General features: G+C 38.9%; 1 protein-coding gene across 2 annotated transcripts in view; it reads left to right on the top strand.

Moving 5' to 3' along the window:
• Positions 1-17,233, top strand: part of b3galt1b (UDP-Gal:betaGlcNAc beta 1,3-galactosyltransferase, polypeptide 1b) — a 56,440-nt gene that overhangs the window by 27,338 nt on the left and 11,869 nt on the right. The window contains exon 2 of one of the 2 annotated variants that reach the window (XR_014869705.1): positions 599-8,042. The exons of the other annotated variant lie outside the window; for it this stretch is intronic. The gene's annotated coding sequence lies outside the window, so the exon portion shown is untranslated. Of the gene's footprint in view, positions 1-598; positions 8,043-17,233 lie in introns of those variants that run through there. 2 annotated transcript variants of the gene reach the window in all.

The raw sequence follows: 17,233 nt of genomic DNA, 5'->3' as shown, positions 1-17,233 counted from the left end.
AAGATGCGGGTTTAAAGCACTTTGTGCATCACAGAGGAGCATGATGGCACCAGGTTCACTTTCAATTTTGTCTTTCCTTATGATAAGAGGTGGCATACTGCATTCCAACGATGCCTCACAATCTGACATCATTTCTGTTTTAGCGCAGTGAGTAGGCCATTTGAAGTGAATGTCACCGTGAAGTGCTTTGAATATTAGGCGTTCATTTTATTCTAGTCCCTGAAGAGATCCTGTGTGGACACGTGGCCAACTGGTTCAAGTACGTGTATTTCTGTGGCATGCCTGGAATTATGATTTCTGTCTCAGTAGCTACCGCCATCTGCTCGGAAAAACAAATCAAAACTCCTGAGAACTATCATTAATGAGGTTTTCACTTGAGCAAGTGCATTTGTGAAGTTCTGTCTCATAACTGTGTTTGTAAATGATGGACTTGGGTGGGTGATGCTTATTTTTAGACATTGCAATAGAAAGCAACGAGAGTCACATTAATTTTCCCTCTTAAAGTTCCCTCTTTTACGTCACATGGAGATGACATGATGTTTCAGAGTACGTCATGCCTTTTTCTCTTTAGAGACACTGCCTTCTTTTTGGTTTCCAGATCCTGTACAGGAGCCCCAGGGCTGAATCTTTCCATCATTCTTATTTCCTGCTTCCAGTCGTCACAAGGCTCAGCTGGCTCTCAAGCTTGTGCAGACACACAGCCAAATTGGATGATGCAACCATTCAACAAAGAAGCTTAAAATCCATTTATAACATCTTTGTTATACTATTCAGAATTCAGAAAGAGAGTATTAGCTAGATGTTTACTATACTTTCTCATGTGCCGTTCTTTCTCTAAGAATTAAAAAAGGCAAAGGTTCTGAGCTTGTGAAAGATTTACTTTAATCACTTTTGACTCAGCTTTAGCTTCAACACAGAAACTGATCAGAAATCTATGCTTAAGTATTGGGTTTGGCAAAGGAAGACAGTGCTCTGGTTCTGGGTGTTGATTATGGGTCCAAACATAATGAATGTGAATACATATTTCATGACTGCGCTTGGGGAATGAGGGAGAGGAGAGGGTCAGTGAATTGAAGAAAACCTTTTTAAGGGGAGACTCATGCTCAATCACAACATTTTTATCACAAAAGAAACTTGTGTGATTTCTGTCTGTGTGTGGGTGCATATGGTAATAAAAACACTATTTCCATGTTGCCTGTTGTCCATGTGTGGGTGTGCTGAAATACATCAAATTTAGTATTCGCAGTGCAACGCTTTGCTCAGCTGTCTAACATAAGTGCAGCTTATCACAGGTGTAACGTGTTAAATGCTTGGTGATCCTCCTCACATTACCACAGCTAAGAAGGAGGGGTATAATAGGATTCAGATGTAGGTGTCTTTGGGGTTGATGGAGAAGCTGCAATCTGTCAGATAATGACACGAAAATGCCAGACTCCATAATGATTCATCATTAATGCTGATGTTCCCACAGAAGGGAAACGCTGTGGTGACGGGAAGGTCACTGCGTAGCTATTTACATTAAATGTGACCTTGTGTTTTGAAGTGGACAAAAGGAAAATCTTTAGAGTGCATTAATGGCATGTAGAAATGATCAGCTCTGCATAATGGAAACCTAATTACTTCCTGTCACATGTGCAGCTCCCACAGCTGCTTTTACTCTGTCGATACACCAAAGTCTGGATTGATACCAGACAATTATAGACCCCCATTAGCCCGAGAGTGTCATTTTGGTGCACCACTTTGCGCAACCAATAATGTTTTCCTTTTACTAACCCCTGCGTACAATCAAGTAATTAAAGAATCCACCTAGGTCAGGTACCAAAAAAATACTATCAGGGTTTTTCATTGACTTTGATGTTCTACATAAGTGTAAAATAACATCCTATGTCTCCTGTGTTGGGATATGATGTCAGTGCACACCTGCCTGACGAGTTCATGGTGTCAGGCTATAAATTTAATACAGCATCTGTTCATTTTGTAAATTATAGTCCTTGTTAAAGACAAGTCCCTACAGTACCTTGTGGAAGTGCCTGTCCCTGTGAGTCAGATCCACCCTCTGCTCATCTTGTCAGCTTTGAAAATGCCAAGATGGCACCAGCCAAAAATGTTTAGCTCTAGGCTTCAAAATTGCATTTCAGTCACCAGAGGATGTTGTCACACTGGCTGCATCCATCTTTTAGATACAGTCTATAGGGTATAGAGCAGGGGTGGGCAATCTCAGTCCATGAGGGCCGGTGTCCCTGCAGGTTTTAGATCTCACCTTGGGTCAACACACCCGAATCACATGATTAGTTCGTTACCAGGCCTCTGGAGAACTTCAGGACATGTTGAGGAGCTAATTTGGGGTGGCTGTAGCTCAGGTGGCAGAGCAGGTCAGCCACTAATCAGAAGGTCGGTGGTGCATGCCAAATATCCTTGGGCAAGATACTAACTCCATGTTTGCCTACTGGTGGTGGTCAGAGGGCCCGGTGGCGCCAGTGTCCGGCAGTCTCGCCTCTGTCAGTGCGCCCCAGGGCAGCTGTGGCTACAATGTAGCTTGCCATCACCAGTGTGTGAATGGGTGAATGACTGAATGTAGTGTGAAGCGCTTTGGGGTCCTTAGGGACTAGAAAAGCGCTATACAAATGCAGGCCATTTACCATTTAATTTAGCCATTTAAATCAGCTGTGTTGGTTCGAGGACACATCTAAAACCTGCAGGGACACCGGCCCTCGTGGACTGAGATTGCCCACCCCTGGTATAGAGTCGCCAAACCATGGATTCAGAGAACTTCTACATCCCTAACTGCCTCATAACTTACAAAATGTACTGTGACATTATATTCAAGCAACCTTGAATATAATATCTGTGGTGAAAAAACATCTGCCATTAGCAGCACTCTACTTTAGCAATGTGTTAAACTCACTGGATCTTTCAGTGTAATAGATGAGTACCAAGTGAACATCCTGGGTTGATACACCGTGTCAAAAAACATTTGCCTCCTGGAAGCGTGCTAGGAGAAATCTCTTATAACACTAAGAGTGATGAACTGTGGTCGATTCTCTTCTCTTCGGGGGCTTACAGGGAATACTTTTTCATATACAGCAGAAAAGAACACAGTTCATCTTGTCTTCTGAACTAAGATGATCCAGGTCACTCAGTAGTTCAGTGGCAGTCTGGATATATAAGCCACCAGGTCAGAGTATTTGTATAAGTGTACTGTACCCTTCATGTAAAACTGATTAACTTGATATTTTGGTATTTCCGCATATAGTGAAGAAAACAACTAGAATATGAAGTTTGTCATAGAAAAAACATTTGGTAATGAACCAGATTCATCACTTGTCCAAACCGATGACAGCTCATTTTTATCATTGCTATGACAAGCCAGAATGTCCACTCTGGTTTGTTTATGCTTTAAAATTACTAGCTCATCTATCACCTACATTTATAGGCTACCAGCTGACTGGTAATACAGTCATATCATGTGCAACAGCCACTATGACCTGACAGACCAGATTTCACTTGACACAGAGTTCATTAATATTTCTAGCTCTCCAATTTCCAGATAGTTTTGGAAGACTCAGTTTGGCTTTGGCTTGTCATTAAGAAAATAATGACAGATTATATTCTCGTGTAATGTTGCTGGTGAACTATTACAAGTGGGAAAGAGAGACCAGTACTGCTTGGCTACAAGTGCAGAGAAAGCTACAGAGGTTAATGACGGTGAAGAATTTGATTGGATTCTATATAATTAAAAACTTTGTCGACTGTTGCTATTAGCTGCTTTCTCTGCTTAACTAAATAACCTCTGTTGACTTTAACAGAATTAACCATATTTTTTTTAAAGGTATACCTTACCACAAATCAGATTAACTAAATGACTCCCGTAGACCACAGGAAACAGTTAGCCAGCAGCTAGTATTACATCACAGCCAAAGCGAAGGTTGTTAATGTTTTCATGCTGTCACTCTTTCACAAGCACAAGCCACATAGCAGGCATACGATTCCTTTGCAGGTTTGATTTGGTAGAGAGAAAAAAGTACACGAAACTGCTCTCACAGCAAGGTTTTTTTTTTTTTTTAGGTGAGTGGTCTGTCTAAGCAATGAGGAGTTCTCAAAGTAGGACATTTCCTACCATGAAACGATGTAGCTTTTACTGTCTTTTACTTAATAGTCACTACATTGACATGAATGTTTTGCCCTTTTCATATTTTAGATGTAATGTAATGAACATATATTTTGTTTTAAATATACAGTTGGTCTGTAGATTATTGGACCAAGATAGTTTTTGAAATTTTGCTGCTGTACACTACCACAGTGAATTTTAAATCAAGTAATTAAGATGTGATTGAAGTGCAGACTGTCAGTTTTAATTTGAGGAGGTAGGCATATCATTATCATTGTCAAAGGGTGCAATTAAGAGACACCTTCATGAAATGTAATTCATAGGGTTTACAACAAGGTGCAAATTAATTACATTCAAGAACCAAAAGGTCCAGGGTCATCAGCTATATACTGTATATAGCTATATATCATTTTATATTCCACGCACAAATAGTACATTCACAGAGAAATGTAGCCACAGTTATACGAGTGCAGAAGTATCTGTCTTAGATTGCAGGACAAACAGGACATTTTCTGTAGGTGTATCAGTGAACTCACCACACACTAGAACAGTTGACTGTGAGCAAACATTACGCTACAATTTTCAAGGGCCATGCTTTAAACCTAACTGCACAACCTGATGGATGAGTTCTTTTTAGTTTCAAAGAAACAGGAGGGGTACTTCCCAAAAGCTGACCTGCATAGGCCCACTCAGTGTCTTCCTGAGTCATGCTGATTATCACGGTCACTCCTCCTTGAACTGCTGAGATTAATTAACCTGAGCTCACACTGCAGTACTTTATCTGCGATGTGGATGTTTAAGTTTTTCATTACCAAATAGTATAAATCCGTGTATCAGTAGGATTAAACTCGGGGGACACAGTAACTTTATTGGTCGTACGCCAATACATAACACCAATGCCAAGAAGGCCCGATTAGGCTTTGCCAGAAAACATCTAAGAGCACCCACACAGTTCTGGAAAATATTTTTTGGGGCAGATGAAAACAAGATTAACTTCTACCAGAATGATGGGAAGGCAAAAGTATTGGTAAGGACAGAAATCTGAAGCATAGTACATCAACTGTCATACACGGTAGAGGCAATGTGATGGCATGGGCCTCTGTGGCAGCCAGTGTAACTGGGCTTATTGATGATGTGACTGCTGACAGAAAAGCAGGATGAATTCTGAAGTGCACAGGGCTATACTCTGTGCTCTGATTCACACAAAGGCTGCAAAACCGATCGAATCGAACAGCTTCACAGTCCAACTGGATAATGACACCAAAAGCTTCCGAAGAGTTTCTCAAGGCACAGAAATTGGATATTCTTCAGTGGCCAAGTCAGTCACCTGGTTTAGACCCAATAGAGCATGCTTTTCAGTCATTAAATATAAATCTGAATGCAGAGAAACCCACAAACAAGCAGCAATGGATTTCCATCCATCCATCAGTATTAAAAAACAGCACTTATATTTAAATGTGTGTTAGTTTGTCCAATTTATTTTGAGCTTCTGAAACTGGAGGACTGTGTGTAAAAATGGCTGTAATTCCTAAACAGTTAATGCAAATTTTCACTAACACTGTCTGAACTAAAGCCAAAGGTATGCACTTCAATCACATCTCTAATGTTTGATTTAAAATCCACTGTGGTGATGAACAGAGGCAAAACACCAAAACTGTGTCAGGGCCAACAAATTAGGGGCTTAACTGTGTGTGTTTTTCCTTTAGTTTGGTCACACACGGTGCTAACATGTGTGAACATGCAACTTTACCTTCTGCTAGTATAGGCAGGTACAGCAGTTCCATACACATTAATACAATTATACATGACCACAATCTCTTCCAATTTGGCCCAGTTAAGGCACTTATTCTCCACGCTGCACTCTGACAGTTACCGCACTACCTGCTACTTGCAGTTTAATTCTCTTCACCCACACAACCTTTTGCATAATTTACTTTCAGGTGTGGTTTTAAGAGCCGTTCGTGTTCATTCAGTGTTGTGTTTCGAAGGTTTGGAGTGGCAGGTAGTTAACTCAAGGACGGTCTGTAGCAAGCTGCAGAGATTTGTTCCAGCCTGTCACCTAAGACCATTTTGACTAAAATGAAATAATATCCACCATTATATGCGATTAACTGTTACATAATAAAGTTCGGGTAGTCATTTGTTATATAACATATTTTGTATATAGTAAAGCAAAATTTGTATTTCTCAGACAGAGAAAAATTGTAGTTACGGTTCATTTTGGGGGCAAAGTCATTCAGAGATAAATTCTGCAATCCTTGAAGAAAAATTTTTTTTTTTCACTTCGTGCAATTCAGTTATTTTGAAAAGATGGTTTGAGATTGCAGAGTTAGAAAATTCATCCAGTCGATGTATGAAGAACCAATTTTATTATGTGAATACAGAGTGCAGAGTTGATTCAGAGGCTTTGACCTCTTCTCACTCAGCGGAGAAACATTTCTAAAGCTAATACACAATATATCACTTGTGTTGTCATTATTATTTGATAATGTCTATTTTGTGCAGTCATTCAGCTGGAGAGTCTCCAAAACAATGACTACAACCTTGAGAGAAGTGTTGCAAAATTTATTATCCAAAACAGTCACAATACTCCAGCAAGGGTATTAAATTGGTCGCCTACGGTGTGTGTGAATCGGATTGACAATGCATTACTAATCAAAAAGAGAAAAATAGATTGAGCCACTGTAACTAATTCATAGCAACAATGCAAAGACCATCAATGTGGGCGGCAGCAACACAATGCAGAAAGTAGCAGCAGAATGCAAAACATCGTTCAAAAGCAGACACAATAAAACAGCTAGCTAAACTGACAGGATTAAAGCTTAAAGATCTCTGCGTTTGTGCTGATAGCACACGCAGAGCCCAGATAACGCTTTACATAATTAACAAGCTTCAGCTTTGTGCTCACTGGTTGTGGGTGAGAAATATTTCTTACTTTAGGACATCTGTGCATCTGACATGATACAAGTTCTTGGGTCACAAGTATCAAAAAATGTTTTTGATTAACATATTTTTTAACAATTTTAAGAACAATCGAAATAGAGGGGTAAAAGTATCTATCATGTGCTGACCTACTTTGAAACAGTGGCAGTAAAACTCAGCAGCCAACTTTAAGTCCCACCTTTGTTTGTGCAAATGAATCAAACTAAAAGCCAACTGTGTTCATAAGGAAAACGTATGGCAGCCTAAAGGCTTTAATAATAGTAAACATGGAATAATTTTGAACAGCTAATCTGCCCGTGCGCTGCATTTTATTTAATTTATTTATTTTTTAAATGGATTGGATTCCATAGCTAGGAAGACTAAAGAGCAGCCATTAATATGTACACGCCAATGCTAGCTCAGTTCAGGGAAATTAAGAGGATAAAGCTCCAGGTAATACATGCAGGCAATGACACACATATTAATACTTGTAAAATAAAACCTGCAGGGCGAGGGATTGTCTCTGGGTAAATCTATCTCAGATGTCCTTGTTCATTCGGACTGATGGGAAAAAAAACATACAAAGTTATATAACGAGTTATCGCATGCACTTGGCAGGAATGGTAAGGCACCTGTGCAGTCTGCCCAACTAAAGTCTATGTGTGGGAAACACAACCTTTAGTTCTCATCAGAGCTAAAATTCACCCCACTCACTTTTTATACTGAACTATGTGCTTTGCAGTCAAGCCCCCGTTTCAGGCAGCGCAGAAAATTGCTTGTGAATTTGTTAACACCGATAATAAACATTAACCTCCTAGGATTTGGCGTCCACATATGTGGACATCACATTTTGGGTTATTTAGACCAAAATACTCAATTTTGCTCTACAAGGGCCTGATATCCACTTACAAGGACATTATACTGCTACTGTTCTATCGAAACTTTAAATGAATATCCTCATATGTGGCTCTCATTTTTCTTAGAAACAAAAATCAGGTAAAAAAAAATAAATCTGGTAATTCTTTGTTTTTACGTTCACCGGGTCCCAATATGCTCAAATATTAAAGAGAAATTAAAAATGCATGCTGTGGAAGAGTTTGGGTCTCATGGTAGAACTTTGCCTAAATAATGATGAAAATTGAAGATATTTTCACAAATTTTGCAAAATGTCATATATATCTGGAGAACACCTTGGACAGTATTCAAAATGAATAATAATTTCAAAAGAAGGATTTCTCCTGTGATTTTCTAACAGACATTGAAAATGATACTGTATGCTTTTATTTGGTTTATTCACCCTGTGGGAAGATTGTGGCTTTGAAATGAAGAGAATCTCAGCACCCTTTGCTCGGTCCTTTTGATGCTAAACATGCAGTGACAGCCACTATAGAAGTGACCCACCGTTCTTCCATCTAGCCCTCATTATCCGCGCCATGGCTGCTGCCCCTGCATCCTGTTTCATCTCATTCTGTCTTAAACTTGGGTCTACAGAATGAAACCAGCACCCTGTGTTATGTGTAGCGCGCATAAAAATGTATGGGCTCACGTGTAGTTTCAGGACATCAGAGGTCCTCATCATCAAAAGAGATTACAGGCAGACTTTTTTTTAATTTATTTTTTATTTTTGGATATTTGCTCTTCATGTTAAAATCAGGTTGTTAAAAAGTTTACAGGGATCTCAGCATCTTACCAGGGCCTGGCTGCTGTGAAGCTGTTCTCTGAATTTGATATTCCATTCATCCCATAAACTAAGCAGCATCTTTACTTTTTCATCCAGTTCAGCTTTGACATTTTCATTTTGCAAGTAATCCATCTCAAGTCTCAGTTGGCAAAAGATTTTGTCCAACGAGAACGTTTGAAGAAGGCGAAATGACAGTCGGTTATGTGGCTTCATTTAATAAGACGACATGTTTTGCACTTTTAGTCATGACTAATTCACAGGCTCAATGAGCCCCTCAGAGTTTCCCACACATCAAAGTAGAAACAGGCCTAAGAGTGCTTTGCACGTCTTTATTTATTTTATAATTTTCTCATTTGAGTCTCACGCTGTCCTCACTATTTCCTGCACTGCCCGCGATGCGGACGGGCATGATGAGGTAAAATACCTTCAAATGGGTCAGCAGAGAGACCAATCAGCCGCAGCACCATCTGTTCCTCTAATGACTACCTGGCTGCTCTGTGATGTGACACGGTTGGCTGGAGAGGCTCCATAGAAAACGTTCTGTCATTAAGCCTCTGCATTTCCACCAACTCTGCACAACTGATGACACCTGATCAGGCCTGTCTCACTTTTTAACATACAAAATTACAGCCTCAGTTCTGCTGCTGTGTCCCTTCATCACTGGGGACAAAAGGAGTCAGTGATTATTCCAGCGTGTATACAGTGAAACACAATGAACAGTATCTCCCTTTGTTCTCACTTTGTTAAAACTGGAATACATCCCAGAAAGACGCTGTCGTTTCTTACGCCCTGTCTGAAAATATTTTCAGTAACAAGTAATGATCTGCTTCAGGATTTTGGTAATACTGTTCTTTGAGTGACACAATGTCCTTATTGTTTAAACTAGGATAAAATGAGACAACCTCCAACTATCTTAAAAGGTTTAGATAAATTAAAACATACTTCTTCAAATGTATGTCAAAGATGACAGACTACACCAACTATTTAATTATTAACAGATACTTTAAAGGTAAATATTCTAAAAGAGTTAGGAATCCTGTTTTTCGATTTATTGTTGATAAAGAACGAAATGTTAAATTGTCCATATACATACAAGCATTCAAGAAATCTACCACTTTGGTATCAAGTTTGTCTCATCTTGTGCTTTAGTTTTACAACCTGGCAGCATTTTATATTGCGACTATAGTGGTACAGCTACTATATTAAGGTGTAGATGGGCAGCTGCAGTAGCTTTAGCAGTAAAATATCATCTCTACAGAGTTTTAGTATTTACAAAAGTTTCAACTGAAGGTTTTTACAAACAAACTGATTAATGGGATTGAAAAATAATGAATTAATCAAATAGTTTGTGGCCTTTTAAGCGACAATAAGCAAAGATGAGATCCTGAGGCCACTGAATGAGATCCTCTTTCCTTTCTTTACTATATAAATTTTAAAAATTCAGATTAATTAAGATTTTGTTCAGAGACACAAACCTAGCTTTTGTGGTCTCAGCACCAAACCAAACTCTGGAAACAAGGCAGCACACTGGTCTTAGTGTTACCCTTAGCTAATGTGTTTATGTCTTTCAGCAAGAAGTCAGATTCCAGTTAAGTTGATCTGCACTGAGAAACAAACCCCAGGACTGCCTGCAGCCTTTAGCTTTATATGGATATGGTAAGACATTAAGTGTGAAAGAATCATTATAATTTACACAAACAAGTAAACTATGATTTTCAACTGTATAATCCACAACACTTCCCAGGGTTTCTGATTTACCTCAGCTGCATGACTGACAGTGATTGATTGAATAGTAAAGAAGTTCAGGTAATTTAATGGCTAGTAGACAATGCCATTTGTTCATCCAAAAGTACAGTACAAATGAATGAGTTTCCGGTTTATGAGGACATGTCAGGTCAGCCGATGTGTGTAAGCCTGTGTGCCAGGACAGCCTAGATGCGATTTTTCCCCTGGCTGTGAGTTAATGCCAAAAATCCGGGGCAATCTCTGCAACACTGAGCACTCAAAGTTTTGTTAGCTTGACAATGTGCAGTTAACATTCTCTGCATATATTTGGGGCATTATATTTCTAGTTCATGATCTTTTAGAGCATGGGTTGCGTACTTTTGGTAGCCAGTCATGTTTGGGATAAATTACAATGCTTAAAAAATATCAGCTCTGCTTTAATCTCATGTTTAAGAAACAGTGTTTGTATTTTAAATGGTACTTTTTTTTTTAACTTGCATAAAAGAATGAAAGTAACTTACAGTAAAATGTCTTAAATAAGTTGAAAGTCTTTTCTATTTTCCTGAAACATCACAATTATTATACTAAAGTACGAACCACATAAAAATGTTGATATATGTGAAAATGTGAAAGAGTCACTGTCGTAAATAAATGGTATTATGAAATGTTTAGGTCTTATAAGACTGTAGACATGGATAATGTTTTGTACCTTCCTTTTTATATATTGGACCAGATTTTATTACAATTTGGTAAAAGACGTGTAATAGATATAGTTCATGTAGTTCAAAGTATTCATGTGATAACTGACTGAAATTAAAGCTGTCACTGGATACTGAGGCTCACCGAGGTTACGTATCTCATTCAGTACACTTGTATTTGGAATAGATGGAGAAATTTGTCACATTCAGAATTTAAACTAAATAGATATTTATAGGAAATTACAAGATGGGTAAATTCTTCAAATGAGCAAAAATTGCAAGTCTGTTGCAGATATGTTGCCGTCTATATGCACAGAAATTTGCATTAAACAGAAGTTCACATTGGAAACATAAATTAAAAGCATGAAATTGGAAACATAAATTACAAAAATTAGCCCCACAAATAGTGATTCAGTTACTGCATGATGGCAGTTTAACCAGAAAATGACATAGGCACTCAGCAAGCTTGCTTTTATAGGAATATAACCAGAATGCAGGCAGAGGGCAACCAGCTGAGTCAAGTTCCATATTGTAATAAGATGTATCACAGATGAGTTGCGCTCAATGTGCCGACTGACCCAGATTGATTGCAACGTATCTGTCTGTGTTTATATATTAGATGGCAATTACTTGTAACCCTTCATCAGTCTGCCTCAGAGTAATTGATTGCAGTCCATGTGAGTCAGAATCCATTTGTTGAGTGATAGGCTGTTGCATGTTTAACCTCTGGGTGACCAGTTGGTCACCATATCTACTTACAGTCAGTCGTAAAAAAAAAAAAAAGGAAATGCAGTCACCGGACAGGAACATATTTTTCCCAGTTGCAGGGAGGTTGCCGTCCTGTTTTTACTGTAATATGACTAAGCCTTAAAAAAAATAAAAAAATACTCGGGTGGTTTTGTACTGTCACATCTCAAATGTTCTTAGTGTGGGAGTTTGAAATCCATAAACCTACTTTTTCCTTGGTGTCTGTTTAACATAGCATTCCCTTTAGCACAACTAACATTCATCGGTCACTCGATTGAAGTGATATTAGATGTGAATATCAAATATTTAAAAATTCAAAAGTGTCATCCCACCTAGTGACTTCATAGTGTACTGGTTTACCTGTTCACCGAACAAGCAAAAGGTCCCTGGTGTGCTTTTGGGAGGAGGCACAAATTCCTTGGGGATTGTGTCAGGAAGGGCAAATCTGCCAAATCGAACATGTGGCTCTATGTGCTACAGTGACCAGGTATGAATACGGGAGCAGCTGAAAGTAGCTGTGAGCAAAATGGTCACACCTGCACGTTTTGTATAAAATTTGAGGAATCCATCCGTTTTTCATTTTTAAGAAAAAAAGACTTGAGTGGCAGATCTGGATTTGGGTTGAATAAGTAAAACACATCACTGTGTAATTAGGAGTAAGTCAGTAATTAGTCCTTTTACTTATGTATTTCTATTTGGGATAGAAATGCATAACTCAATCCACATGATATCTGAGGAATCAAGCTACCAGTCCAGCAACAGTTTGGAGAAAACAGCTTCCTGTTTTCACAGAGCGTCCTAAAGGTCATTTATACACATACAACAAAGAAAGTGCTTCCTGGACTTGCTGAAATACATCTTTAATAAAAGTTCTGTAAGATAAAAACTGAACCAGCAGCCCTTTATACTAATAAAAGTACTATTCAGCATTTATAATCACACATAGTCAAACATAAGTTGCTCATCGCACAGCTTGAGTAGTGAAGGGGATATAGGTATGGCATTTTTCAAGAAAAGGAATGTCTCTTCCTTTTTCTACTAAACATGTTTGAGTTCAGTGTGGAGTGTCTCCGCTCCCTATAGACCAGTTTACTTTTAGAGCTGTCTGTTGCACAGCACACAAAAACAGCTTGTCCAAACACAAAATGGCCACCACAGGAGGGCCCCTCACTCATTTCAGTTTATTGAAAATTGCAAGAGCCTTAGGCAGTAAGAGGGAAGTATAAAGGGAAGACTCAAAGGAAAGCAAATGCATGCAAATTTTGGTTGTGTAAAGTTGCTAACATACTAAAGTGTACAGCCATTGTAGTGTATGAGTAATTTAATATAAATTAATTCTTCTTTTTTTTTTTTTTTTTAGCACTGAGTGGTCTCAGTAGTCAGGGTTTTATTTATCTCTGCTGCTGAGATTAAAGAACTTCCAAGGAGCTTATAAATTATTGAATTACTCGGGTCCTAAACAGCAGTGGTGCACGCTATGCCCTTATCTAATCTAATCATTTTTCACCCGTAAACAAATCTGTAGATAGTAGTACAATCAGATCAGCAATGTATACGCTACAATTATTTATTGCATTTTGTACCTTCACTACACGACGTCAGAAAAATTAAGTTACTGGCTATCACAGCATTAAATCAGCAGCCCTTGAGCATATGTTTGCAGGATGAGCAGATACAGACACATTAGCCAGTTCTATAGAAACAGTAGTTCACAAAGTGGCTGATCTGATTGATTCAGAGCAGCCGACCCCATTGATGTACCATTTCACAATGACAGTCTAATGGGATCATGTTAATTAACAATATCATTATTCTATATTGCATTTCCCTCAGATCAGTAAAGTGCAATAAACTGTTTTATCTATTTTCATAGTCTTCCAGCCGCCTGTGATAAATTGAGAAATTAGTGCGGGTTATTCATTTTATTTAGTTTCTTGACAGTTTCCATGGAATCCAGAGAAACGCTGCGTGCTATTTCCTACAATTCTTGACATTTCCACGGCACCACTTTCCTGTGCTGCGGCATTAAATGCCCATCAAACTAACAGCCTGTAAAAACATTTCTGGGATGAATTACAGGTGTAAAAGTGAGCTGTGAATTTAGAAAGCTTTCTGCAAGTCATTGTTTGCTCTAAGTTTTGAAAGTTGCTTCAAATATTGATGAGGTGGTTGACAGATTAAAACTGGCAAGGAGCTGCACCACGACAGCATGTCCTTTGCAAGCTGCAAAGCAGACCATTTTATATTCTGTGTGTTGCATGCTGCACTGGGTGCCTTTGTTGAAGGGAACCAACAAAGGTGGGCAGTGGCCGGCATTTGTTTTGAGAGAAAACAGAAGTCCCCAGTTGATTTTTTTTGTTTGCTCTGCTTTTAAAATATTCAACTCAACCTCATTGCTAACACCTGATAGCAGAGAAGAGTCCCAGAAGTACCCACTGAGTCGGAAACTTTAACTCTTCATCCCACCTGTCGTTCCTGTGTCAGCGTTATTACGCTTCTTGCACTGAGTACATGCCTGCCTGTCAAGTCAGGGCGAAACTTGGAAATGAATCTTATTGTTTCCGACACCGCTAATGGTTTATTTACAGCCCCAGCAATAGTTTCTGTGTCTGAAGGTGGATCCCTTGGAAAGCTTCATGTTCCGGCTTGTTAATAGGTACATTTGTGTCCCAGAGGAGTGGAGATGCTCGAGGACAACCTCATGCAAGCAAACAATTAATTGCACTGGAATTAACTGTTATGCAAAATATAACAAAAACAAAAGCGCAGCACAAGACAGAAAAAAAAACATGGTTATGTTTCCTGGAAACTGTATTTATATATTTCTACTTAGCTCAGGTTTTTTTTCTAAGTATGCTTTGAGGCAGTATAATTGCTGCTTGGATAATATTCAGTGGAGCCTTTTTTTCAATGCTTGTCGTTTTTCTCATGAAATTCACTTGAGCAGTATCCACTTCATATACCTAATGTTGCACACATTATGTCTTATTGTGTACTAAAAGTGTTACTAATCCTGTTGATATATGTATATCATCCTAGCAGTTCAGAGCCAACTCTGAACACTATATGATTTGGCAAGTATAAAAAAGAAATATCGATTTCCTCGTCTTCAATTCAGGGTCACGGAGCGGGCTAGAGGCTAACCTAGCAGTCATAGGGTCAGAGACAGAGTACACCATGGCAGACTATTGCAGAGCTAACACAGATAAACAGAACCATTCCCAGTCATATTCACACCTATGGCCAATTTAGAAACATCAGTTAGCTTAACCCCATGCACCCATGCATGTTTTGGGGCTATGGGAGGAAGCCAAAGTAGCAGCAGACACAAGGAGACCATGCAAACGTCAGCCATGGATTTGAACCCAAGATCTTCTTGCTGTAAAGTAATGATGCTAACAACTGCACCACAATGCCACCCCGAGCATCATGCAATAATGGCAAATAATACGGAAATATAATTAAGGGCACAGGGTTACTTGCAGTTGCTATGATTGCTCTGTTTGTCTTGCAGCACATAGTCGTGTGAAAAAGAAAGTTTTCAAGGTGCCAGGGTCCTGTGGCTGCAAAACAATCCCGATTCACCACCCCTCTACCACCAGGGTTGACAGTTGATATGTAGAATTTGTCAAATGTGGTGCTGTATTATGGCCAGACGTCTCCACTTTGGTATCGTGTGTCCAAACAACATTGTTGCAGAAGTCATTTGGTTGTTCAGATGCAGCTTTGTAAACTTAAGCCATGCTTCTGTGTTCTTTATGGAGAAAAGAGGCATTGTTCTCACAACCCTTGCAAACATAGAATACTTTATCTTTACAGATTTTATTGTCCTGAATTTTAACATTTACTATGTAACTCTTGAGCTTTTTTGCAGACTGTCTGAGCATTGCATATTCTGACCTTGGGGTGAATTTGCTGAGACGTCCACTGCTGGGAAGATCGGCTGCATTTTTCAATGGCTTCCACTTGTGAATCTTGCTCACTGTGAAATGATGGACTTTAAATTGTTTGGAAATGACCTTATAACCCTTCCCAGATTGATAGGCAGCCACAGTTGTTTCAGTTCTTTGTTGATGTCTTTTGTCCTGGGCATTGCGTTAGTACACACGTAAATGCTCCAAACCAGCACACACAACTGACAAAACATCTGCTTTTGTAAAGATGATCACACTTGCTGATGGGCAATTAATTTTGAGTAGTTGTAATTCTCAAGATTGGACAGACGTAGACAAAATAAGGTATCTTATTAAGTCAGCCACCGTGAATGTTGCCTGCTTAAACAGACTGGTAATTTCACCTGGAGCAAGCCAGTGGAATGGTAGCGTAATAACGCAGATGGGGAAAAACACATATCCGCCTGTCTGCTTTGTCTTCTGCCTCTCAAATTTTAAAACAAGCTCTCATTTACATTGTATATTTAATCATCATCAGTTAGTCTTATTAGTATTTGTTAATATATTCATTTACTTCAAGTTAAGAATATACCCATACGATATTATCTCTCCTCTTCTGAATAAAGTAACAGTGAATCCTGTTTATGTTTTGAATTTATCAAAAGTTTTCATTCGGCTTAATGTTGCATCACGTATTTGATTGCCTGTATAGATTTCCCCCCAGTGTTTGGCTTGCTATAATAGCAGAACACAATTTAGATGAAGCCCTAAGCATAAAATATGTAAATGACAGCATCCCACTAATATTTCAGTCAGGAAGCAATAAAGGCGAGAGTCTGTGGAACATAGAGAATCTGATTGTTGTGTTCATCTGATTTTAAATCCTCTCCCTCTATGTATTATTTGCTATGTGCATGTTAGGCATGTATATACTTTGTTTTTTGACAAAAAAAAAAAAGTTTTTTAGGTTAAAAATCAGTTCCTGACACCTCATTTAGCAGTTATTGCACTGAGGTTGACCCGCAGGAGCTCATCAGCTCGCTTAGCCTCAGGTGCTGATTTTTTCATGGCTTTCACACTATAGATTTATTTAACAGATAAGGGACACAGAGACCAGGTCAGTTCGACTGAGTCTTGGTTGCTGCTCTCTAATCTCAATTTGAAATGATTTGAGCTCTGTGACATGGCGTATTATCCTGCTGTTAGTAGCCATCATAAAATAGGTACACTGTGAGCATAAAGGGATGGACATGGTCAGCAACAATACTCACATAAGTTGTAGTAAGAGGCCCAGAGTGTGCCAGGAAAATATCCCCCACACCATTAAAAGTCTGAACTACTGACCAATGCCAAGTTCTGCTCCTACCATTGGAATGTTAGAGCAGAAATCAAGGCTCATCAGACCAGGCAACATTCTTCTAACTCTTTAAAACCAAGTGATATTTGATACATGAGTTTT

This window comes from Neolamprologus multifasciatus, chromosome 16 (genome assembly GCF_963576455.1).
Source record: "Neolamprologus multifasciatus chromosome 16, fNeoMul1.2, whole genome shotgun sequence".
NCBI lineage: Eukaryota > Metazoa > Chordata > Actinopteri > Cichliformes > Cichlidae > Neolamprologus > Neolamprologus multifasciatus.
The sequence above is the reverse complement of the archived record's forward strand: the minus strand, read 5'-3'. Positions and strand labels throughout refer to the sequence as shown.